This window comes from Scyliorhinus canicula, chromosome 2 (genome assembly GCF_902713615.1).
Source record: "Scyliorhinus canicula chromosome 2, sScyCan1.1, whole genome shotgun sequence".
In the NCBI taxonomy this organism is placed as follows: Eukaryota; Metazoa; Chordata; class Chondrichthyes; order Carcharhiniformes; family Scyliorhinidae; genus Scyliorhinus; species Scyliorhinus canicula.
Window position 1 is genome coordinate 85,496,003 of NC_052147.1, and position 27,098 is coordinate 85,523,100.

At 45.5% G+C, this 27,098-nt stretch overlaps 1 protein-coding gene across 11 annotated transcripts in view; it reads right to left on the reverse strand.

Annotated features, from left to right (window-relative positions):
• numb (NUMB endocytic adaptor protein) overlaps positions 1–27,098 on the reverse strand; it is a 289,476-nt gene that overhangs the window by 72,013 nt on the left and 190,365 nt on the right. The gene's annotated exons all lie outside the window — the stretch shown is intronic.

A 27,098-nucleotide genomic window follows, 5' to 3' on the forward strand; every position in this document is an offset into this window, starting at 1 on the left:
TAGTCTACAAAATGTTACTAATTTCCATCAGTACATTCTATAGCTAAAAGCTTGGATCACACGCAGGGTAGAATATTGCCCCAGGAGTCAACGATCACCTTGCAGCAAGACTTGATTACAATACACATTGCAGAAGAGCAAATTCACAATTCACTCATCCCACCAAATTAGACCATCGAGGGAGTAGCTGAAATTTTATTTCATTATTCCCAATGAAAAGTAAAAAAAGTAAAAGCATTCTGGGGGAAAGCTAATTAACAAGCCTTCAACGTATTTGGTTTTTTTTTAGGAAACTACAATTTGGGTTGATGGTTCACAGTCCCAGCAAATGTGTACATATAAAACTGGAGCTGGGCAAAACAATAAATGCAGCCACACTACAATAAATAATCTATTCGATCAACAACTTAGAATCCTACAATCGAGCTTTTATTACAGAAATCAGAATATCCTGTAACAAAATGCAAAGGTTTATGCATATCATGTAGAAAGAAACAAATTTATGATTGCATAACCATAACCATGATTGCATATAACCATAACACTACATATTAATTTTAAACCTTAATGTTATCAAAGCAAGTCGCAATTAAAACAGGTTTGACCATTTTTATTCAATTCGATATCTGAAGGAGCTCATTGCAAAGGTATCCTGGGTTTAACTAATTCAATATAGAGTACCAGACTTCCATTTGAATGATTCCTATTTACAGGATAGAAAGAGTTAATATTCTGAGATCAACTCTCAATATATCCTTACAAATGAAGCCAACAGTCCTAATATTTAATCTGGTCATATGATCAAAAATTAAACATTGTGTTTTCAAAACAGAAAGTAAAAGAACCTTGGGAACACACTGCCAGGTCTCTTAGAATAAAAAGTTGTATTTTAAATTTGTAGATGCAAATTATATGAAGTAACTTGCATCATAATAAATAAAAATGTGTGCCCATTCATAAAATACAGAAAGAGGCCATTTGGCCCATCGAGTCTCTGAGTCTTCAGAGTCCCTTCCTACACCCTACCTAGGCTAAAGTTTAATACTAACAGAGGGCTGAACATGTAAGAAGCAAATATTGCTGGGGTTGGCTTGTTGCTAGAAAACAAAGATGTTTTTAAATGGGAAATTATTTGGCTATTTTTATTTCTGTTGCAAAAGGTCGCTCTAAACCATAGAAAAATGCAACAAAGTTAACAATTTAAAATTGAGAGGGTCCATGACAGGGTTCTCTCGGAGGTGGCAGCCGTTCCTCGACTTTCTAGGAGAGCAGTAAATGTCAGCAGCAGCAGCAACTCGGGGGGGGGGGGGGGCGCAAAGAGGAAATGTTACATATTCTTGTTCTTTTTTCTGTATATAATGTTAATGTTTACCTTGTTGTGTTAAATGCTGTTAACGGTTATGCAAAAATTATGTTTTGATAAAAATTTGAATAAAAATAATTTAAAAAAAATAATTATGTAGCGTATGCTTACATGCAACTTGGAGAGTCAAACATGATATTAGAACTGATTCAGTGCCATTGGAGCACATTCAATTAAATTTCCTAACAACTTACAACGCAGAAAGGCAAAGGGGGGGGGGGGGGTGGAAAGAGAGTCATATATCTTCAAAAAGCAAACAAGAGAAAATGCTGGAAAGTCTCAGCACGTCTGGCAGCATCTGTAGGGAGAGAAAAGAGCTAACGTTTCGAGTCCGATGACCCTTTGTCAAAAGCTTTTCTCTCCCTATAGATGCTGCCACCTTGCTGGGATTTTCCAGCATTTTCTCTTTTGTTTCAGATTCCAGCACCGGCAGTAATTTGCTTTTTTTCTTCAAAAAGCAAAATTGTCGAAAGGCATCAATAACAGTGAAACAAATTCAATGTACCCCCTAAGAGCTCAAGAGTTATTTTTTGTGTTTAAATGTATATTCCAGTTTAAGAAAGAGTGACACCAATTTGCATTTTGTATTTATTGAGCTGCAAGTCAAGATCTGTTTCATCAGACATCTCCTTGTAGGGAAATATAAAGAAGTATTTTGTGAACTGGCATGCCTTACTATAGCGCTTGAGCTCACTCTGTTGGTTTTCGCAAGCAGTAACTTGAGCTCAACATGCCTACTATATTGCTATTGACTTTCAAAGAAAACATGAAATATTGAAAGGTTTTTAAACTGGATACATTTATTTACAATACTATACAAATGGGCATCAATTTACTTTTCCAGGTGAGTTTTATATTAAATTTAGAGTAACTCATTCTTTTTTTTCTAATTAAGGGGCAATTTAGTGTGGTCAATTCACCTACCCTGCACATCTTTGGGTTGTGGGGGTGAGATCCACACAGTCACGGGGAAAATGTGCAAACTCCACACAGACAGTGACCCAGGGCCAAATCAAACCCCTCCAGGTGCATTTTTAAAATTTGTTACATAGAAACAATATAAAAATGTGTAATTTTCAATAATTTATCCGAGAAAGGCTAGCATAGACCTGGGGTGGAATTTTGGCAAAATTGTAGAGTGCTGGATCAGGCTAGAAAATTTGTGTGAAACCCGCTGGCTTCACAGATTCCTTTTCTCACCTGATTTAACAGCATTCGGTGCAATTTCAATGTGTTGGCAAGGTTCTCATAGCCAGCATGGTACACCCGCAAAGCTGGGAGGAAAGGGTGCCCTGATCCCAGTTACATTAAAGGCGGAGATCAGGACCCCCACCCCCCACAAAGGCATCCGGGGCACTACTGTCCCCCTCACTGGCACCATCCTCCAGAGCCTTTGGGGATGTGAACCTAGTCACGTCACTTTCAGGAGAACAGGGAAGATTTCAAATGGAATTCTCACTGGCGCAAATCTTGTTATGGCCCTCTCGTGAGATTTAGCAGCCATTACGGGATTTGCACCCTTGTTGAACAGGCCCGCTAAATCCCGCCCCTAGTATTTAGTTTAAACATTATTAAAAGATTGCTGTGGAATCAATAAGCGGAGATGGGACTAGGAACTGTTCTGCTCAAGAAGTTAAAAAAGGTCCAACACAAAGCAATCCTCTCAAAAGAACAGACCTTTTTATGCATGAAATGAAACCTATGTATACTACCTACAAGGAAACATGGTAAGATGGGGAGGGAGGGAATTAGAAAAGATACTTATTATCATGCTAAAAATTATTTGGTATGCATCATGTTAGAAAGAACGAATAATCTAAAAGCTACGTGCAGCTTGGTTACATTGCGACTAATGAAAATGTTCGAGTAGGCAGCATTCAATGATCAGTAAACTAAACCACCCAACCCCCCACACAATTACATGATTCCATCTCTTCTGCCTCTCAAGCAAAAAGTCATATTCACCCCTTTTTTTTCTTATTTAATCCTCGACATATTTTCTCCTATTCCTTACTTTGCTCCCCAAACATTTTGGGCTTCAGTAAGTAGTTAGGAAGTTGGTACAACTGAAGCAGTCCGAGAGGCATGGTCATTTATTAAAAAGAAGGGGCCATTCAGTCCAGATAGTTCATTCTGCTCTCCATGGGGCAATGCTTTGCTGAGAACGCGAAAGCTTTTCATGTTTTAATTTATTTCAATTGAGCGGGAAACCAAATAGTTCTCCAGTCAAGTTATGAATAAAGCAGTGGAGTTACTTCAAACGTGAAGACAATTAGATAGAGGTAACATTATAGCAGCCAAATAGGCAGTTATAAATTTGTCATGGCCGTGGTAATAAATTATGCATTTAAAGTTACAAATGCCAATATATCACATTACAACAGTATATACCACGAACTCTGTCCAAAGGTTTATTGATTTCAACAATATCAGAGATTTCAAGTCCCTGTGTCGTATTAATCCACCTTGCATCTATTTCAATTAATATTCCAATCATTTCCAGGGTTAAACCTTACACGATACTAAAATCAAAGTACAACCAATAACTTTCAGCAAACAACCTAGCTCATTAAATAATTTATTCAAGCTAAAAAACGCTTCTAGGGTTGCACTGAACAAGGGCTTTGAAACTGCTAAACTTCGTGTTGAAGTAATGCTATCTGACACAAGTGTGACAGAACCAAGAGCTTGAGCTTTTTATCATCTGAGGAAACTTGGGGCAATGTTGGGTACTTAACTGGGAATTAATAATAATTTTAACTCCATTAAAGACGGAAATTTTGTATAATAGCCACTCTGGCCTATCCCATCTCCATACCATATGCCCTAGTGTCAGCTGTGGCTCAGTGGGCAATACGTTTTCCTGAGACTCTAGTCCCTTTGGGGGACTAAATCCCAGTGCCCGCCGGAAAACGGGGGAGAATCACTCTGGACTATTTCCTCGAAAGTCCAGGGTGATTCCCCATTCTCCAGGAGGCTAACAGGCCTCCGGCATGTGTCTCGCAGCTCTGGCTGCCAGCGGGGCCCTGCTGGACAGACTGCAGAGCCGCGCATGGAGGCCGCAAGCAGGTCCGCGCATGCACGCAGCGGCCCACCTCGGCGCAGGCGCCGCCGACATGGTGGACCCACACAGCGGGCTCACGCGGACGAAGATAGGTCACTCCCGGATCGCGGTGGCCTGCCAATTAGTGGCACCCGATCGGGGGCCTACCCGTCGTTGAAGCCCCCCCCCCCCCCCCCCCCCGATGTCCGATCTCCACACCCCCTCACCCTAATACCCACATCAGTCGTGACTCAGAGTTCCCGCTGGGTGGAACCACATTAGAACCACGATGGCGGGACTCGGCGGGCACTCAGCCCATCAAGTGCGGAGAATCGCCGGAGGGGCCTTTTCCAATGATCCTCGACCAGCGGCATGTTGATCGCGTGCGAATGGCGGCGATTCTCCGGTGTGGGGCCCATTTTGGGTAATTCTTCACCCTTGCACCGAGCGCGCTTTTGCCGTGAAGGGTCGGAGAATCCCGCCCAAGGTTCAAGTTTAACTTGAGCACTAAAATCAAGGCTGACCAGTGCAGTACTGAAGGAATGCTAGAGTCTGGCAGATGCTGTCTTTTCGATGAGTCGTTCATCTGAGATTCCATCTGCCTGCCTGGTGGATGTAAAAGATCCCATGGCATTATCTAAAACAGTGTTTTGCAAATTTTTTCCCAGGGACTCACTTTTGCCAATTGGTTGAGCTTCGGGACCCACAGCGGCCGACCTTTACAACACACGCCACATTAACGTAGCTTTAATGCAAAAGTGGAGGCTGCTTGGTCCACGCAATCTCACTCCAATCAGGTTCACAGGAGGAAAGGGCAATGCACATATCAGGTGCAGATTTTAGCCAGTTCCTTTGTGTCATCTTCATCTTTGTGAAAACGGAAAATCCAACCTTGCACATGTAGGTCACCATGAAGGGCAATAGCAACAAAATGCTTGTTTTACTGGATACTCCTGGGAGATGCTACTCCAGAATGCTGACAGTCTCATTGGATTTTGGTACGTTTTTAATATGGTATCACAGGTCAGGTATAGCAGTGTCATCTTTTCATTTGGAGTCATCTGTAAGATAAAAACTGACTCTGGGGTCTCAACCTCCTCAAAAGGAATTTTTCACCCACCTATTTTCTTTCAACATCCAAAACCTATTCTCTCATTTGCCAGTACTTCCCTGCATATAACACACATGGGCTTTGCATCCTTGTCTGCATTGGCACAATTGACAAAACTATACCTCTAGAAATCATTTTTATCTGCTTTGTTCCCAAGTTAATTGTCTTCTTTGTCGGCTGTTTACCAGAGACCCTGGAGCTCCGTTCAGAGCTAACACTAGCACTGATCTGTCCTGCCCTGGACTCTCCTGTGCAGCTCTCTCCAGCAGATTCAGGTGTGAGATCATGTTCAGTAGGTACACTGCCCAATTGAGTCTCTGGCCATCTCTTATTTTAAGGAAATAATTCATCTTCATACTCCTCTTGTTTGCCAGCAGCTAGAAAATGTAAGATGCTCTCCTCCTTGATTTGGTGCCAAAAGGACGTACATGCAGTGCATTTGATATCAGGTACACCTGCAGGGCGTGTGGCCAGGTCATTGCTGCCGCTTCTGGCTGGAAGACAGCACACAGCCTCATTTCCTTCTCATTTAAAAATCGTTTCGCGACCCTACTGGCACCCGTCCAGGACCCACCCGCAGGTCACGACCCACACTTAGAAAAACCCTGATCTAATTTGCTTTTATCCAGAATAAATCCTTTGGGCTTTACCTTCTTCCTAATAAAACCTCAGTCAGAACAGATATTAAAAAGCTGTATGGTCTCAAAAGTTCACAGAAAGCTAACATGCAAGTAATAACAAATACAAATTATATGGTGGCCTCTAATGAAGTATTAGGAGTACAAGAGTAAGAAGATATTGCTGCAATTATACAGGTCTTTGGTGAGGCATTCCTGGAGCACTGTGCATAGTCTTGGTCTCCTTATTTGCCTCATTGAGTTAGTGCAATGAATGTTCATGAGATGAATTCCTCGGATGGGTGGGTTGTCCGACAAGGACAGCCCAAGTAAATAAAACCATAACCATAAGATATAGGAAGAAAATTAGTCCATTCGATCCTAAAGTCTACTCCGTCATTCGACCATGGCTGCTATTTTTCTCATCCCCATTCTCCTGACTTCTCCCTGTAACCCCTGATCCCCTTATTAATCAAGAATCTATCTTTCTTTGTCTAAAAAACACTTTGAGTGAGTTAAATCGATAGCAAGGAGCAATATAGGATCAGAAGGCATAGAATCTCTGTGGGTAGAGTTGAGGAATCGCAAAGGTAAAAAGACCCTGATGGGAGTTATGTACAGGCCTCCCAGCAGTAGTCAGGATGTGGGGCAGAAAAAAAATCAGGAGACATAAAAGGCATACAGAAAAAGACAATATTGCAATAATCATGGAGGATTTCAACCCAGGCTTGTTTAGCACAGGGCTAAATAGCTGGCTTTTAAAGCAGACCAAGGCAGACCAGCAGCGCGAGTTCAATTCCCATACCAGCCTCCCCGAACAGGCACCAGCACGTGGCGACTAGGGGCTTTTCACAGTAACTTCATTTGAAGCCTACCTGTGACAATAAGCAATTTTCATTTCATTTTTTCAATATGCAGGTGGACTGGGGAAATCAGGTTGGTAGTGGATCCCAAGAAAAGGAATTTGTGCAATGACTAAGAGATGTTTTCTTGGAGCAGCTTGTAACCTACTGGGGAACAGGCAATTCTGGATTTGGTGATGTGTAATAAGGCAGACTTGATCAGGGAACTTAGGAGGCAGTGACCACAATATGATCGAATTTACCGTGCAGTTTGAGAGGGAGAAGCTGCAATCAGATGTAACGGTATTACAATTAAATAAGGGTAACTACAAAGACATGAGGGAGGAGCTGGCCAGAGTTGATTGGAGAAGGAGCCTAGCAGGGAAGATAGCGGAACAGCAATGGCAGGGGCTTTTGGGGGTTATTCAGGAGGCACTACAGAAATTCATCCCAAGGAGGAGGAAACAGGCTAAGGGGAGGACAAGGCATCCATTTTTAAAAAAAATTTAGATTACCCAATTATTTTTTCCAATTAAGGGGCAATTTAGCGTGGCCAATCCACCTACTCTGCACATTTTTGGGTTGTGGGGGTGAAACCCATGCAGACACGGGGAGAATGTGCAAACTCCACACGGACAGTGACCCAGAGCCAGGATCGAACCTGGGACCTCAGCGCCGTGAGGCGGTTGTGCTAACCACTAGGCCACCGTGCTGCCCTTGGACAAGGCATCCATGGCTGATGAGAAAGTCAAGGAGCAAAAGAAAAAGCATACAAGGTGACAAGGATTAGTGGGAAGCCAGAGGATTGGGCAGTCTTTAAAAGCGAGCAGAGGACAACTAAAGAAATAATATGGGGACATTGAATATTGAATTTTTTTCAATATATAAAAGGTAAGTGAGAGGCAAAAGTAGACACTGGACCACTGAAAAATGTGGCTGGAGAAGTAATAGGAAACAAAGAAATGGTAGAGGAATTGAATAGTTACTTTGCATCAGTTTTCATAGTGGAAGACACCAGTGGGATGCCAGAGTTCCAGGAGAATTAGGGGGCAGAGGTGAGTGCAGTGACCATTACTAAGGAGAAAGTTCTGGGGAAACTGAAAAGTCTGAAGGTGGATAAATCACCTGGATCCGATGAACGAATGAACAGGGAAATAGCGGAGGCAAATGTGGAGACAATGGTGGTGATCTTTCAGGAATCACTGGAGGCAGGAAGGGTCCCAGTGGACTGGAAAGTGGCTAATGTAACACCGTTGTTTAAGAAGGGAGGGAGGCAGAAGATGGGAAATTATAGGCCTGATAGCCTGACTTCAGTCATTGGTAAGATTTTAGTGTCCATTATTAAAGATGAGATCGCGGAATGCTTGGAAGTGCATGATAAAATAGGACTGAGTCAGCACGGCTTTGTCAAGGAGAGGTCATGTCTGAAAAATCGATTCCCCGCTGGGACACTGTCTGTGCGGAGTCTGCATGTTCTCCCGTGACGGCGTGGGTTTCCTCCGGGTGCTCCGGTTTCCTCCCACAGTCCAAAGACATGCAGGTTAGGTGGATTGGCCATCCTAAATTGCCCTTAGTGTCCAAAAAGGTTAGGAGGGGTTATTGAGTTAAGAGGGATAAGGTGGAAGTAAGGGCTCAAGTGGGTCAGTACAGACTCGATGGGCCGAATGGCCTCCTTCTGCACTGTATGTTCTATAAAAAAAAATCTGTTTGAGTTCTTTGAGGAGGTAACAAGGAAGTTAGACAAAGGAGAACCAGTGGATGTGATGTATTTAGATTTCCAGAAGGCCTTTGACAAGGTGCCGCATAGGAGATTGTTGAATAAACTAAGAGCTCATGGTGTTAAAGGTAAGATCCTGGCATGGATAGAGGATTGGCTGATTGGCAGAAGGCAGACAGTGGAATAAAGGGGTCTTTTTCAGGATGGCAGCTGGTGACTAGTGGTGTGCCTCAAGGGTCGATGCTGGGACCACAACTTTTTACAATATACATTAATGATCAGGAAGGAGGAATTGAAGGCACTGTTGCTAAGTTTGAAAATGGTACAAAGATCTGTAGAGGGACAGGTAGTATTGAGGAAGCTAGGGGGCTGCAGAAGGACTTGGACAGGCTAGGGGAGTGGGCAATGAAGTGGCAAGTGAAATACAATGTGGAAAAGTGTGAGGTTATGCACTTTAGAAGGAGGAATCTAGGCATAGACTATTTTCTAAATGGGTAAATGCTTTGGAAACAGAAGCACAAAGGGACTTGGGAGTCCTTGTTCACGATTCTCTTAAGGTTAACGTACAGGTTCAGTCGGCAGTTAGGTAGGCAAATGCAATGTCAGCATTCATGTCAAGAGGGCTAGAATACAAGACCAGGGATGTACGTCTGAGGCTGTATAAGGCTATGGTCAGACCCCATTTGGAGTATTGTAAGCAGTTATGGACCCCGTATCCAAGGAAGGGTGTACTGGCCTCGGAAAGGGTCCAGAGGAGGTTCACAAGAATGATCCCTGGAATGAAGAGTTTGTCATATAAGGAACGGTTCAGGACTCTGGGTCTGTACTCGTTGGAGTTTAGAAGGATGAAACTTATTGAAACTTACAGGATACTGCAAGGCCTGGATAGAATGTACGTGGAGAAGATATTTCCACTTGTAGGAAAAACTAGAAGCAGAGGACACAATCTCAGACTAAACAGACGATCTTTTAAAACAGAGATGAGGAGGAATTTCTTCAGCCAGAGGGTGGTGAATCGGTGGAACTCTTCACCGCAGAAGGATGTGGAGGCCAATTCACTGAGTGTCTTTAAGACAGAGATAGATAGGTTCTTGAAGATCAGGGGTTCTGGGGAGAAGGTAGGAGAATGGGGATGAGAAAATATCAGCCATGATTGAATGGTGGAGCAGACTCGATGGGCCGAGTGGCCTAATTCTGCTCCTATGTCTTTAAGGTCTTATGGCCTAACATTACATTTGCCTTTCTAAACTTCCAACTGAACCAGCATGTTAAGAGGACTGGGACATTTAAGTCCTTTTGATTTCCGAACTAGACCTCCCAAGTCCCTTTGATTTCCGAAGCCTTTCCCGATTTAGAAAATAATATATATGCATCTATCTTTTCTACCAAAGTGCATAACCTCATACCTTTCCACATTGTATTCCATCTGACACTTCTTTGCCCACCCTCCTAGCCTGTCCAAATCCTTTCGCAGCCTCTCAGCTTCCTCAACACTACCTATCCCTCTACATATCTTTTATCATCTGCATACCTTCAGTTCCTTCTTCCAGATAGTTAATGTATTTTGCGAATAGTTGTGGTCCCAACACTGACCCCTGTGAAACACCAATTAGTCACCAGCTGCCATCCTGAAAAAGACCCCTTTATCACCACTCTCTGCCTTCTGCCAGTCAGTCAATCCTCCATCCATGCCAGGATCCTACTCTTAACACCATGGGCTCTTAACTTATTTCACAGTCTCCTGTATGGCACCTTGTCAAAGGCCTTTTGGAAATCCAAATAAATGACCGACACTGGCTCTCCTTTGTCTAAATTCCTCATTACCTCCTCAAAAAATTCTAACAGATTTGTCCGGCATGGCCTTCCCGTGACAAAGCCATGCTGACTCAGCCGTATTTTACCATGCACGTCCAAGAAATCCACAATCTCGCCCTTAATTTCAAAAATAATAATTTTATTCATGGCATTTTCATATTTTTTTTAAAAATGTATTTTATTACAAACATGTATCAAAACAGGTACAGCGAATAAACACCCCGGGAAACATACTTCCCAACAATTAACTACAGTCTGTACAGATTTTCCCCCTTTTTCACCCTCCCCCCTCTCGCGACGAACTGCCCCCCCAAACACGGTCATAAACATCCCCCACCTTTCCTCAAACCCCTGTGAAGAGCCCCTTAACTCATACTTTATCTTCTCTAATTGCAGGAAGTCGTACAGGTCACCCAACCAAGCATATACCCATGGTGGCAATGGCAACCGGCACTCCAGCAAAATTCGCCGCCGTGCAATCAAAGGCCACGATATCGGCCTTCCTCTTCTCCATGAGCTCCGGCTTCTCTGAAACCCAAATATCAGCACCAAAGGGTCCGGGTCCACCTCCTCCTCCACTATCCTGGCTAAGACCGCAAACACACATGCCCAGAATCTTCCCAATTTTTTGCAACCTCAAAACATGGACACGTGATTCGTGGCCCCCGCCCACACCTCTCACACTCATCTGCTACCCCCTGAAAGAACCTACTCATTCTTACCCAAGTCATATGCATCCTGTGCACCACCTTAAACTGTTTCAGGCTCATCCTTGCACAAGAGGAAGTCCAATTTACCCTACGCAGTGCCTCACTCCATACTCCTCAATTGATCTCCCCTCCCAACTCCGTTTCCCACTTCTACTTGATCTTCACCACCCGCCCCGCCTTCCTGTTCCCCCAGCCACTTGTATATATCCCCAATTCATCCCTTCCCTTTCACATCTGGAAGCAGCACTAGGGTGTATCCCGGCAACCTCGGGACCCCCCTCCAGACTTTTTGCAAAGTCCCTAACCTGCAGATATCTGAACTCACTTCTCCTCGGCAGCTCTACCATCACCCTTAGCTCCTCCATGCTGGCGAGCCCTTCCTCCAAATACAGATCCCTCATCTTGACCAGCCCCACTTCCCTCCACCTCCTGTACACACTATCCAACCCCTGCCAGCTCAAAACCATGATTTTCGCACAGCAGCAACGACATCCCTTCCACCCTAAAATGCCTCCTCAACCGATTCCATATCTTCGCACTGGACTGCACCACCGGGCTCCCTGTATACCTAGTCGGAGCCATTGGCAACGCTGCCGCCACTAGACCCCTTACAAGATGGCATTTTCAGATTATATACAAAACACCAAGTATAATCACCTTTGTGCAAGTTTTTCTCAACAAAACCCCCCTCTCTTAAACTCAACCTGCCCTACTTTGTAACTATACTTTAAATAATATATTTAAAACAAAACAAAGGTCACATCCCCATAGCCACGCTGCCCCCACCTTACCCTCTGCTGAGGTTTATCCAATTCTTAAAGAAGGAGACGAATAGCCTCCGCCTCAAGTGGAAGCCCTCCTCTGATAAGGCAAACCTTATCTTTTTCAAATGGAGGAATTCTGTCAAATCACTTACCCATCTCGCTGTTTTCGACGGCTCTGGGTCTCGACATCCTAACAAGATCCTCCTCCGGGCTATTAGGGAGGCAAAGGCTAATACGTCAGCCTCTCTCCCCGTCTGCACTCTCGGACCCTCTGAGACTCCGCATATCACCACCCAAGGGCTTGTTGCCACTTCTCTGACATAGTCCGTGCAAAGGATTCCCAAAACACCACCAGTTTCGAGCAAGACCAGAACATGTGATGTTGTCTGCCGGTCCTCCGGAGCATTGCCCACATTTATCCTCCATCCCTAGAAAAAATTGACGCATGCGAGACGTTGTTGTGTGCACTTTATTCACCACCTTAAATTGGATTAAACTTAATCTTGCACACAAGGAAGTTGACTTTATCCTCCTCAGGAGCTTTTGCCAGGTAATCACCTGGCAATCACCATCAGACGTGTGGAGTATTTCACCGACAAGAACTGAAGGTGCGCCAGCACCACTACCTTCAGACTTGTCCCCTTGAATGAAGCCTCCTCCATCTGTCTCCACACCGATCTTTTTCTATAACCCATTCCGAACCTTCTCCACGTCCGTTGTCCAATAATAATTTAGCAAATTCGGCATTGCCAAACCACCCCGACCTCCTGTCCGGCTCCAAAAATACCCTCCGAGTCCCAGATATCTTCCCCGCCCATATAAAGTCCGAAATCATCCTTTTTACCCGCGTTTAAAAAAAGTTTGGGCAAGATGATTTGGAGGTTCTGAAAGACAAACAGAAACTTTGGGAGGACCATCATCTTCGCGATCTGGATCCGTCCCGACAATGACAGCGGGAAAACATCCCACCTCTTAAAGTCTTCCTCATCCTATCTACCAGATTGGTCAGGTTTAATTTATGTAGTTGTGACGAATTATGTGTCATCTGGATTCCGAGATACTGAAAGCTTATTCCACCCAGCCGAAAAGGGAGCATCTCCAAACCCCTCCCCTGTATCTGAGCACTGACCAAGAACACCACATTAAGCTTGAGACACGAATTTTGTCAGTTTCCCCAAACTCCGATCTATACTGGAAACCGGGTGTGTGATTTATAACAGCAGGTTGTGTATATAAAGGGCGTCTCGGTGCTCCACCCCATCCCTCTCAATTCATCTGCACTCTGTTGATGCCCTAAGCGCATTGCCAGTGGCTCAATCGTCAGTGCGAAAGGCAAGAGGACAACGGACATCTCTGCCTTGTTCCTCTCTGTAAGAAGTCTTACAACACCAGGTTAAAGTCCAACAGGTTTGTTTCAAACACGGGCGGAGAAACTACGACATCTTCTTCGCAGCCTCCAACACATCATCAGCGAGGATGGACATCTTGCCAAGGTCATCCCCACACCCCCACTACTGGCCTTCAAACAACCGCGCAACCTCAAACAAACCATTGTTTGCAGCAAATTACCCAGCCTTCAGAACAGCAACCACAACACCACAAAACCCTGCCAGGGTAATCTCTGCAAGACATGCCAGATCATCGACATGGACACCACCATTACACGTGGAAACACCACCCACCAGGTACGCGGCGCATACTCGTGCGACTCGACCAATGTAGTCTACCTCATACGCTGCAGGAAAGGATGTCCCGAAGCGTGGTACATTGGCGAGACCATGCAGACACTGCGACAACGAATAAATGGGCATCGTGCGACTATCAACAGGCAGGACTGTTCCCTTCCAGTTGGGGAACACTTCAGCAGTCAAGGACATTCAGCCTCTGATCTCCGGGTCAGCATTCTACAAGGAGGCCTTCAGGAGACGCGACAACGCAAAATTGCTGAGCAAAAACTTATAGCTAAGTTCCGCACGCATGAATGCGGACTCAACCGGGATCTGGGATTCATGTCGCATTACATTCGGCCCCCACCAACAAGCTTGGACTTGCAGAGGCCTACCGACTGAACTGGCTTGGGACAATTCACACCTCTTTAACCTGGAGTTACCTCTCTCTCTGCATCTTTGATGATTTGATTGCCTGCAGGTGCTCGCATTCCGGGGCATCTCTGACTGTGTCTATATAAACATTTCTGGAACAAGCCTTTCCATTCACCTGAAGAAGGAGCCGTGCTCCGAAAGCTCGTGTTTGAAACAAACCTGTTGGACTTTAACCTGGTGTTGTAAGACTTCTTACTGTGCTCACCCCAGTCCAACGCCGGCATCTCCACATCACTTGTTCCTCTCTGCAACCTAAAATAACCTGAACTAATAGTGTTTGTGTGCACACTTGCTGTAGGGAATCTATATAACAGACTAATCACTGGGGGGGGGGGGGGGGGGGGGCTGGGTGCGATGTTTTGGGAGTGGGGCAGGTGGAGGTCAAGTGGTTTGGAGCGGTTAATAGGGGGCAGTTTTGCGTAATTGGAGGACCTAGAGGAAGAGTATGAGCTGCCCAGGGGGAATGGTTTCAGGTACCTGCAGGTTCGGGATTTTGTGACGAGAGAGTTGCCTTCATTTCCTGGGTTGCCGCTCTTGGGGTTGCAGGATAAGGTGCTGTTGAAGGAGGGGATTGTGTTTTGCAGACAAGAAATGTCCCAGATTCTGGTTTGTGCCAAGTTATTTCTTAGCTGGGGTAATGAAGGCTTCAGTAACTCCCGACTTGGAGGGGAAGGACCAATTGCTATCCAGTAACTACTACTAGAGAATGGCATTGAATAAGGACAGACCTCTGCTGAGTCTCACGATCTAGATTCAAAGGAAACAGCCATTTGGGCAAGGTACCAGAGAACAGCAATGACAAGAATCACATCCAGGATTCTGAAGGCAAGCGAGAAAAGGGGCAGGAAATTGCTGAAAGAAACATTTCTAAAGATTAGAAGAACAACCATTTCTGGTGATGGCCAAGAGTGCAGTCATCCCACAACTCCAATTAACATTCAGAGGCAAACTTTCTGCTTTGACCAGCAGTTAACAAGCTTGCAAGTCTTGCACATTTGAGTTTCTTCATCAGCGAGAATAATGAGACTAAGAACAAACAGTTTATTCACCAATGGACAAAATGCAATTGGCATTGTTGAGTGGTTGAGATACAAGTACATACGTAACGTACTTAAACACAAAATGAATGAAAATAAAAACCGTCTTTGTCAGTCAAATCCTGTTCAACAGTGCAGCCTTTCCTCAGCTTTGAATTTGACTTCTTTTTATGTTTCAGCCACATATAAAGGATCTTTTTAAATGTTTTTCCCCTTCTCAAAAATGTTTCTGCTCATCAAGGATGTGGGACGTTAGTGCTAGGGAATGTAACACTTATTTCAAGCACCTGATGTGACATTCTTGTACTTCATAGTCAGGACAACAGCTTGATGTAAAGCAGAATTGCTCTGCTCCAAAACTTTGCATCATCTTCGACCTCAGTTTACCCTCTGCAACACCAGTTGGGCATTTGTTCTCATTCCCCATATCGGCCATCCCATGAGATTGCCAGTGGTGCCTGAATTAGGATCAGGTTGGTGCTGTAGGTTGAGACCCACTTCCGGACTGAGACTCAGCAAAAGCAAAATACTGTGAATCTTGGAAGCCTGAAATCCCCACTAAAAATGCTGGAAAAACTCAGGTCAGGCATAATCACAGAATCACAGACGAGGCCTATCGGCCCATCGAGTCTGCATCGATGCATGAAAAGCACCTGACCTGTCAACCTAATCCCATTTGCCAGCACTTGATCCATAGCCTTGAACGTTATGATGTGCAAAGTGCTCATCCAGGTACTTTTTAGAGGGTATGAGGCAACCCGCCTCTCCCACCCTTCCAGGAAGTGCATTCCAGACAGTCTTTAGGTAAAAAGATTTTTTTCCTCAAATCCCCCCAAACCTCCTGACGTTAACCTTGTGTCCCCTCATAACTGACCCTTCAACTAAGGGCAACAGCTGTTCCCTATCCATGTCCCTCATAATCTTCTTTCCCTCAATCAAGTCACCCCTCAATCTTCTCTGCTCCAGCGAAAACAACCTAAGCCTGTCCAACCTCTCGTCATAACTTAAATGTTCCATTCCAATCAACATCCTGGTGAATTTTCTCTGCATCCCTTCCAGTGCAAGCAAATCCTTCCTATAATGTGGCGACCAGAATTGCACACAGTACTCCAGCTGTGGCCTCACCTACGTTCTGTACAACTCCAATATGACCTCCCTGCTTTTGTAATCTATGCCTCAATTGATAAAAGCAAGTGTCCCGTATGCCTTTCCCACACCTATTAACCTGTCCTCTGCCTTCAGAGATTGATGGACAAACAAGCCAAGCTCCCTTTGTTCCTCGGAACATCCCAGTGTCCTGCCATTCATTGAATACTTCTTTGTCACGTTATTCCTTCCAAAGTGTATCACCTCAAACTTTTCAGGGTTAAATTCCATCAGCCACTTTTCTCCCCATTTGACCAATCTACCTATATCTTCCTGTAACCCAAGACACTCAACCTCACTTGGCCAATCTTTGTGTCATCCGCAAACTTACTGATCCTACCCCCCACTGTCATTTATGTCATTGGTATGAATGACAAACATTAGGGGACCCAGCAGGTATGCCAATGGACACTGGCTTCCAGTCACGAAAGCAGCTATCTGTCATCACTCACTGTCTCCGACAGAGAAGCCACTTTTGAATCCACCTTATCAAGTTACCCTGTATCCCATGTGCATTTACCTTCTTTATAAGCCTCCCATATGGGATCTTGTCAAAATCTTTGCTGAAATCCATGTAAACTACATCAACTGCACTACCCACATCTACACACCTGGTCACATGTTCAAAAAATGTAATCAAATTTGTTAGGCATGATCTCCCTCTGACAAAGCCACGCTGATATTCCTGATCAAACCTTGCCTCTCCAAGTGGAGATAGATTTTTCACCAATGTGGTGAATGTAACTTAGTAATTCACACTGTATTTACCAATACCATTGTAAGCGCAGTAGCGTTATCCGACCACTAGGGGGAGTAGCTCTAGGAATGCTCAGGAGTTTGTACAGGGCTCCACCCTTGGCTCCGCCCACGACTCCTCCCCCGGACTGCTGTATAAATACCCTTGTCCAGAGCCAGCCTGCCAGTTCATCGAGAGTTCAACGGGTAACAGGCTGGCTCTGTAGTAAGTAGATTAAAACCACTGTTCATATCTTAAAGCACGTGTCTAGTGAATTGATGGTTCCATCAACCAATAATTTCCCTACCATTGACTCACTGATCTGAGGTTCCCTGGCTTATTTCTACAACTTTTCTTAAATAGAATATTAACAGTTCTTCATTCCTCTGGCACCTCCCCCGAGGCCAGAGAGGAATTTGGGTCAGGGCCCTTTCTGTACTCCACTAATGCCTCCGTTGATTTGCTCCCATTGTAACTGCTAAAGTCTCTCTTTTCCTTCTCATCGTATCCTGAATGTCTCTGATAATCCATGGTTCTCTGGGCTTGTTACTCCTTCCTATTACCCTCGAGGGAACAAGTTGGGCTGGTACCCTCCCCATTTCCTTTTTGAACACCCCCCCCTCCCCCCCACACTGCTCTTCTGTAGATTTCGCCACAAGTAATTCTTTCCAGTCTACCTTGAGCAGATCCTGCCTTTTTTTTTAAAACCAAAATCCGCTCTCTTCAGTCCACAACAATTTCTTGCAACTTGTCCATTAGAACATAGAACAGTACAGCACAGGCCCTTTGGCCCACGATGTTGTGCCGACCACTTATCCTAATCTAAGATCAACCTAATCTACACCCCTTCAATTTACTGCTGGCCATGTGCCTGTTGAATAGTCGCTTGGATGTCCCTATTGACTCTGACTCCACCGCCTCTGCTGGCATTCCACACAGCCACCACTCTCTGTGTAACAAACCAACCTCTGACATCTCCCCGATACCTTCCTCCAATCACCTTAAAATTATGTCCCCTCGTGACAGCCATTTCCACCCTGGGGAAAAGTCTCTGGCTATCCACTCTATCCATGCCTCTCATCACCTTGTACACCTTTATCAAGTCACCTATCTGCCTTCTTCGCTCCAGTGAGAAAAGCCATAGCTCCCTCAACCTTTCTTCATAAGACATGCCCTCCAGTCCAGGCAGCATCCTGGTAAATCTCCTCTGCACCCTCTCCAAAGCATCCACACCCTTCCTATAATGAGGCGACCAGAACTGGACACAATATTCCAAGTGTGGTCTAACTAGGGTTTTATAAAGCTGCAGCAAAGCCTTGCGGCTCTTAAATTCAATCCCCCTGTTAATGAAAGGCAACATACCATGCACCTTCTTAACAACCCTATCAACCTGGGTGGAAGCTTTGAGGGATCTATATACGTGGACCCCAAGATCCCTCTGTTCCTCCACACTTCCAAGAATCCTGCCTTTAACCCTGTATTCAGCATTCAAATTCGACCTTCCAAAATGAATCACTTCACATTTATCAACTTGAACTCCATCTGCCACTTCTCAGCCCAGCTCTGCATCCTGTCAATGTCCTGCCCTCGACATGATCTACAACTCCACCAACCTTCGTGTCATCGGCAGCCTTACTAACCCACCCTTCCACTTCCTCATCCAACTCATTTATAAAAACCACAAACAGCAGAGGTCCCAGAACAGATCCTTGCGGGACACCACTGGTCATCGACCTCCAGGCGGAATACTTTCCCATCCATTACCACTCGCTGTCTTCTTTTGGCCAGCCAATTCTGTATCCAGACAGTCAGATTTCCCTGTATCACATGCCCCCTAACTTTCAGAATGAGCCTACCATGGGGAACCTTATCAAATGCCTTACTGAAATCCATATACACCATATCCACAGCCCGACCTTCATCAATGTGTCTCGTCACATCCTTAAAGAATTCAATGAGGCTTGTGACGCATGACCTGCCCCTCACAAAGCCATGCTGACTATCATTAATCAAACTATGTTTTTCTAAATAATCATAAATCCTGTCTCTCAGAATCCTTTTCAACATTTTCCTCACCACAGACGTAAGACTGATGGGTCTGTAATTCCCAGGGATTTCCCTATTCCCTTTCTTGAACAGGGGAACAACATTCGCCTCCCTTCAATCATCCAGGACTACTCAATGGAGAATAAAGACGCAAAGATCATCGCCAACGGCGCAGAAATCTCCTCCCTCGTAGTAACCTTGGATATATCCCGTCAGGCCCAGGGGACTTATCTATCCTGATGCTTTTCAAAATTTCTAGCACATCCTCCTTCTTAATATCAACCTGTTCGAGTCTATTAACCTGGTTCACACTGTTCTCATGAGCAAGAAGGTGAATACTGAAGCAAAATATTCATTTAGGGCCTCCCCCATCTCCTCAAACTGGAGGCACAAGTTCCCTTCACTATCTCTGATCATCCTCTTAATTCTCACGTAAGTGTAGAACGCCTTGGGGTTTTCCCCAATCCTTCCCGCCAGGGCTTTTTCATGCCCCCTTCTAGCTCTCTTCAGTCCATTTTTGAATTCCTTCCTGGCTATCTTGTAACCCTCTCGAGCCGAGTCAGATCCTTGCTTCCTCAACCTTACGTAAGCTTCCTTCTTCCTCTTGACTAGAAGCTCCACTTCTCTTGTCATCCAAGGCTCCTTCACCTTGCCATTCCTGCCTCGTCTCAGTGGGACAAAGCTATATAGCACTCGCAACAAGTGCTCCTCGAACAATCCACACATTACTGTTGTGCATTTCCCAAAGGACAATTGTTCCCACTTTATGCTCCTCAGCCCCTCTCTAATAGCAGTATAATTTCCCCTCCCCCAATTAAATACCTTCCCATATTGTCTGTTCCTATCCCTCTCCATGACTATAGTAAAGGTCAAGGAGCTGTGGTCAATGTCACCAAAATGCTCTCCCACCAAGACATCTGACATAGAACATAGAACAGTACAGCACAGAACAGGCCCTTCGGCCCTCAATGTTGTGCCGAGCCATGATCACCCTACTCAAACCCATGTATCCACCCTATACCGGTAACCCAACAACCCCCCCCCCTTAACCTTACTTTTTATTAGGACACTACGGGCAATTTAGCATGGCCAATCCACCTAACCCGCACATCTTTGGACTGTGGGAGGAAACCGGAGCACCCGGAGGAAACCCACGCACACAGGGGGAGGACGTGCAGACTCCACACAGACAGTGACCCAGCCGGGAATCGAACCTGGGACCCTGGAGCTGTGAAGCATTTATGCTAACCACCATGCTACCCTGCTGCCCCTGGTTCATTGCCGAGCACCAAGTCCAATATAGCCTCCCCCCGGTCGGCCTATCTACATATTGAGTCAGGAATCCTTCCTATACACACCTGGCAAAATCTGCTCCATTCAACCCATTTGCACTAAGGAGGTTCCAGTCAATATTAGGGAAGTTGAAGTCACCTATGACAACAACTCTGTTACTTCTGTACTTTTCCAAGATCTGCCACCCAATCTGTTCCTCCATCTCTCTGCTGCTATTGGGGGGTCTGTAGAAAAATCCCAATAAAGTGACTGCTCCTTTCTTGTTTCTGACTTCCACCCATACTGACTCAGCAGACAAACCCTCCTCAACTACCTCCTTTTCTGCAGCTATGGTGCACTCCCTAATTAACAGTGCCACTCCCCCTCCTATTTTACCTCCCTCCCTATTCTTCTGAAAACATCTAAACCCCGAAACATCTAACAACCATTCCTGCCCCTCTGAAATCTATGTCTCCGTAATGGCCACAACATTGTAGTTCCAAGTACTGATCCATGCTCTAAATTCATCGTCTCTTATTCCTGACACTACGTGCATTGAAACAGACACACTAAGCCATTCCACGGAGTACAACTTTGCCTATCAACTGTCTATCCTTCCTCACAGACTTGCTGCATACTATTTCTGCCTGTTCAACAGTTACCCTATCTTATAGAACATAGAACAGTACAGCACAGAACAGGCCCTTCGGCCCTCAATGTTGTGCCGAGCCATGATCACCCTACTCAAACCCACGTATCCACCCTATACCCGTAACCCAACAACCCCCCCCCCCCCCCCCCTTAACCTTACTTTTATTAGGATCTTCTGATCCATAACTCCCTAAAATCGTGGGCAGCACGGTAGCATGGTGGTTAGCATAAATGCTTCACAGCTCCAGGGTCCCAGGTTCAGTTCCCAGCTGGGAACTGTCTGTGCGGAGTCTGCACGTCCTCCCCGTGTGTGCGTGGGGTTTCCTCCGGGTGCTCCGGTTTTCTCCCACAGTCCAAAGATGTGCGGGTTAGGTGGATTGGCTGTAATAAATTACCCTTAGTGTCCTAAAAAAAATAAGGTTAATTGGGGGGGTTACTGGTATAGGGTGGATACGTTGTCTTCAGTAGGGTGATCATTGCTCGGCACAACATCGAGGGCCGAAGGGCCTGTTCTGTGCTGTACTGTTCTATGTTCTATAACTCTGGTTCCCATCCCCCTGCCAAACTAGTTTAAACCCTCCCAAGAGCTCTCGCAAACCTCCCACCCAGGATATTGGTGCCCCTCCAGTTTAGGTGTAATCCATCCTTCATGTACAGGTCCCACCTTCCCCAGAAGGTATCCCAATGATCCACATATCTGAAGCCTTCCGTACTGCAACAGCCCTGTAGCCACGTGTTCAGCTGCACTCGCTCTCTGTTCCTTGCCTCACTTGCACATGGCTCCGGTAGCAATCCTGAGATCACTGCTCTGCTTGCCCTGCTCTTTAGCTTCCAACCTAACTCCCTAAAATCACTTTTTAGATCCTCATCCCTTTTCTTAGCTATGTTGACAGTGCCTATGTGCCCCACGACCTCTGGTTGCTCCCCCTCCCCCTAAAGAATCCTGCAGACACGATCCGAGACATCCCTGGCCCTGGCACCCGGGAGGCAACATACCTTCCGGGAGTCTCGTTCGGGACTACAGAATCTCGTATCCGTTCCCTAACCATTGAGTCTCCTATCACTATCTTAACAAACTTAAATTGCACCATGTTGTCACCATCACCAACAGATCAACCACCTGTCCGGTTGCAGTCCCCAGAATTAGGTTCATGCATTGCACCTTGTTGGACCCTCTATATATTTAACTAAAAAGTTCTCCTGTATACATTTTGTTTTTGTTGTTTTTTAAAATAAATTTAGAGTACCCAATTCATTTTTTCCAATTAAGGGGCAATTTAGCGTGGCCAATCAACCTAGCCTGTACATCTTTTTGGGTTGCGGCGGTGAAACCCACGCAAACACGGGGAGAAAGTGCAAACTCCACACGGACAGTGACCCAGAGCCGGGATCAAACCTGGGACCTCGGAGGCGTGAGGCCTCAATGTGGCCTCGCCTCTTGTTGGCCTGTCAACATATTGTGTCAGGAAACCCTCCTGCACACATTGTGCAAAGAACGACCCATCTAATGTACTCGAACTATATCTTTTCCAGTCAATATTTGGAAAGTTAAAGTCTCCCATAACAACTACCCTGTTACTTTCGCTCTTTTCCAGAATCATCTTCGCCATCCTTTCCTCTACATCCCTAGAACTATTAGGTGGCCTATAGAAAACTCCCAACAGGGTGACCTCTCCTTTCCTGTTTCTAACCTCAGCCCATACTACCTCAGAAGAAGAGTCCCCATCTAGCATCCTTTCCGCCACCGTAATACTGTCCTTGACTAGCAGCGCCACACCTCCCCCTCTTTTGCCCCCTTCTCTGAGCTTACTAAAACACCTAAACCCCGGAACCTGCAACAACCATTCCTGTCCCTGCTCTATCCATGTCTCTGAAATGGCCACAACGTCGAAATCCCAGGTACCAACCCATGCTGCCAGTTCCCCTACCTTATTTCGTATACTTCTGGCATTGAAGTAGACACACTTCAAACCACCTACCTGAACACTGGCACCCTCCTGCGAAGTCAAATCTGTGCTCCTGACCTCTATACTCTCAATCTCCTGTACCCAAAAACTACAATCCAGGTTCCCATGCCCCTGCTGAATTAGTTTAAACCCCCCCAAAGAGCACTAACAAATCTCCCCCCCAGGATATTGGTGCCCCTCAGGTTCAGATGTAGACCATCCTGTCTATAGAGGTCCCACCTTCCCCAGAAAGAGCCCCAGTTATCCAGAAATCTGAATCCCTCCCGCCTGCACCATCCCTGTAGCCACGTGTTTAATTGCTCTCTCTCCCTATTCCTCATCTCCCTATCATGTGGCACGGGCAACAACCCAGAGATAACAACTCTGTTTGTTCTCGCTCTGAGCTTCCATCCTAACTCCCTAAAGGCCTGCCTGACATCCTTGTCCCCTTTCCTACCTATGTCGTTAGTGCCAATGTGGACTACGACTTGGGGCTGCTCCCCCTCCCCCTTAAGGACCCGGAAAACACGATCCGAGACATCACTTACCCTTGCACCTGGGAGGCAACATACCAAACATGAGTCTCTCTCGCTCCCACAAAATCTCCTATCTGTGCCCCTGACTATTGAGTCCCCAATTACTAATGTTCTACTCCTTTGCCCCCTTCCCTTCTGAGCAACAGGGACAGACTCCGTGCCATGGCTTACCCCTGGTAAGTCGTCCCCCCCCACAAGTATCCAAAACGGTATACTTGTTACTCAGGGGAACGACCGCAGGGGGCCCCTGCACTGACTGCTTCTTCCCAGTCCCTCTTACAGTTACCCATCTATCTCCAGTCTTTGGTGTAACTACTTCCCTGAAGCTCCTATCTATGACCCCCTCTGCCTCCCGAATGATCCGAAGTTCATCCAGCTCAAGCTCCAGGTCCCTAACACGGTTTTTGAGGAGCTGGAGTTGGGTGCACTTCCCACAGATGAAATCAGCAGGGACACTGACGGCGTCCCTCACCTCAAACATTCTGCAGGAGGAGCATTGTACTACCTTCCCTGACATCACCTCTAGATTTAAAAAAAAACAAGAAAAAGAAAAAGAAAGGAAGAGCTTACCTGATATTACCTCAAACCCTGCTCTCGCTGAAAGTTAAGCAAATTTAAAGGCACTCACTCACCTTCACGACAGGCCCCTGCTCCCGCTTCCCAACCACCGTGGGGTGGGGGGGTTGGTTAGAGGAGGAGGTAGGGTGGGAAACACTCACGAAGTGTTTCGGGTTTAACTGTCACTTGCCAACAACCCTTCCACAAACCACCTTCAACTTAGGCTGACCGCACTGCACGTATGCAAATTCCCCCAGAACAGCTGATCAGTAGCTTTGCTCTGCTGCCCTCTGCTGGATCAACTGGTTTACTAAGGAAGTTGAAGCACTTGTCAAGAGGAAGAAGAAGGCTTATGTTAGGATGAGACATGAAGGCTCAGTTAGGGCACTTGAGAGTTACAAGTTAGCCAGGAAGGACCTAAAGGGAGAGTTAAGAAGAGCGAGGAGAGGACACGAAAAGTCGTTGGCAGATAGGATCAAGGAAAACCCTAAGGCTTTCTATAGGTATATCAGGAACAAAAGAATGACTCGAGTAAGATTAGGGCCAATCAAGGATAGTAGTGGAAAGTTGTGTGTGGAATCAGAGGAGATAGGGGAAGCGTTAAATGGATATTTTTCGTCAGTGTTTACACTGGAGAAAGACAATTTTGTCGAGGAGAACACTCAGGTTCAGTCGACCAGGCTAGATGGAATTGAGGTTCAAAAGGAGGAGGTGTTAGCAATTTTGGAAAATGTCAAAATAGATAAGTCCCCTGGGCCAGATAGGATTTATCCTAGGATTCTCTGGGAAGCCAGGGAGGAGATTGCAGAGCCTTTGTCCTTGATCTTTATGTCGTCTTTGTCGACAGGAATAGTGCCGGAAGACTGGAGGATAGCAAATGTTGTCCCCTTGTTCAAGAAGGGGAGTAGAGACAACCCTGGTAATTATAGACCTGTGAGCCTTACTTCGGTTGTGGGTAAAATGTTGGAAAAGGTTATAAGAGATAGGGTTTATAATCATCTTGAAAAGAACAAGTTGATTAGCGATAGTCAACATGTTCTGTGAAGGGTAGGTCATGCCTCACAAACCTTATTGAGTTTTTTGAGAAGGTGACCAAACAGGTGGATCAGGGTAAAGCTGTTGATGTGGTGTATATGGATTTCAGTAAGGCGTTTGATAAGGTTCCCCACGGTAGGCTATTGCAGAAAATAAGGAAGTATGGAATTGAAGGTGATTTAGCGGTTTGGATCAGTAATTGGCTAGCTGAAAGAAGACAGAGGGTGGTGGTTGATGGCAAATGTTCATCCTGGAGTTCAGTTACTAGTGGTGTACCGCAAGGATCTGTTTTGGGGCCACTGCTGTTTGTCATTTTTATAAATGACCTGGAAGAGGGTGTAGAAGGATGGGTTAGTAAATTTGCAGATGACACGAAGGTCGGTGGAGTTGTGGATAGTGCTGAAGCATGTTATAGGATACAGAGGGACATAGATAAGCTGCAGAGCTGGGCTGAGAGGTGGCAGATGGAGTTTAATGCGGAAAAGTGTGAGGTGGTTCACTTTGGAAGGAGTAACAGGAATGCAGAGTACTGGGCTAATGGCAAGATTCTTGGTAGTGTAGATGAACAGAGAGATCTCGGCATCCAGGTACATAAATCCCTGAAAGTTGCCACCCAGGCTAATAGGGCTGTTAAGAAGGCATATGGTGTGCTAGCCTTTATAAGCAGGGGGATTGAGTTTCGGAACCACAAGGTCATGCTGCAGCTGTACATAACTCTGGTGCGGCCGCACCTGGAGTACTGCGTGCAGTTCTGGTCACCACATTATAGGAAGGATGTGGAAGCTTCGGAAAGGGTTCAGAGGAGATTTACTAGGATGTTGCCTGGTATGGAGGGAAGGTCTTACGAGGAAAGGCTCAGGGAATTGAGGTTGTTTTCGTTAGAGAGGAGAAGGCTGAGAGGTGACTTAATAGAGACATATAAGATAGTCAGAGGGTTAGATAGGGTGGACAGTGAGAGTCTTTTTCCTCGGATGGTGATGACCAACACGAGGGGACATAGCTTTAAATTGAGGGGTGGTAGATATAGGACAGATGTCAGAGGCAGTTTCTTTACTCAGAGAGTAGTAGGGGTGTGGAACGCCCTGCCTGCAACAGTAGTAGACTCGCCAACTTTAAGGGCATTTAAGTGGTCACTGGATAGACATATGGATGAAAATGGAATAGTGTAGGTCAGATAGGCTTCAGATGGTTTCACAGGTCGGCGCAACATCGAGGGCCGAAGGGCCCGTACTGCGCTGTAGTGTTCTATGTTCTATGTTCTACTGAGGAAAAATTCAGAATGTCCAATTCACCTAAAAGCACATCTTTTGTGACTTGTGGGAGAAAACCAGGGCACCTGAAGGAAACGCATGCAGACACGGGGCGTATGTGCAGATCCTGCACAGTGACCCAAACGGGGAATTGAACCAGGGTCCCTGGCACTGTGAAGCAACAGTGCTAACCTGCGTGCTACCGTGATGCCACCAACAGTCAGCATACAGAGCTCTCATTCTATCAGTCTATGGCAAAATTGATTCGATATTGCTGGATTATGAACCTCACATTAATCTTCTACCCTTACAGTTATTGTCCAAAACTTCCCACAACCCAGCTGAGATTATGATCAGCTGACTTGAATGTCATCATCCATGGTTGTTTTATGTGGAGTGATACAACTAGAGGGGAATTGCACATAAAATCTGTACCTGGCTATTGAGTGTTCTGGTTTTATGACTTAATTTAGTGAGTTACAGTGGCTCCAAGTCAAGAGCTAAATTACAAATGATTTTCAAATAATTAACTTCTGGGCAACAACTGAATGCCAGGAAGCAGCTACATTTCTTAAACTGGACAAAATTTTAGAAAAAGAATTGCCAATAAAAAAATATATATTTTGAGAGACTTGTTTATTCAAGATACACTCATGTTTAAGACAGCTAACTTCTATAACTTGCTTTAGGCTGAAGGTGCATTTAATGTGAGTTTGCAGTTAGTTCCCTAAGTTACAACAAAGGAAATGTTTGCCAGGCATCTCCTTAACAGAGAAGATTACAGGGAAGTGGTCTTGGTAC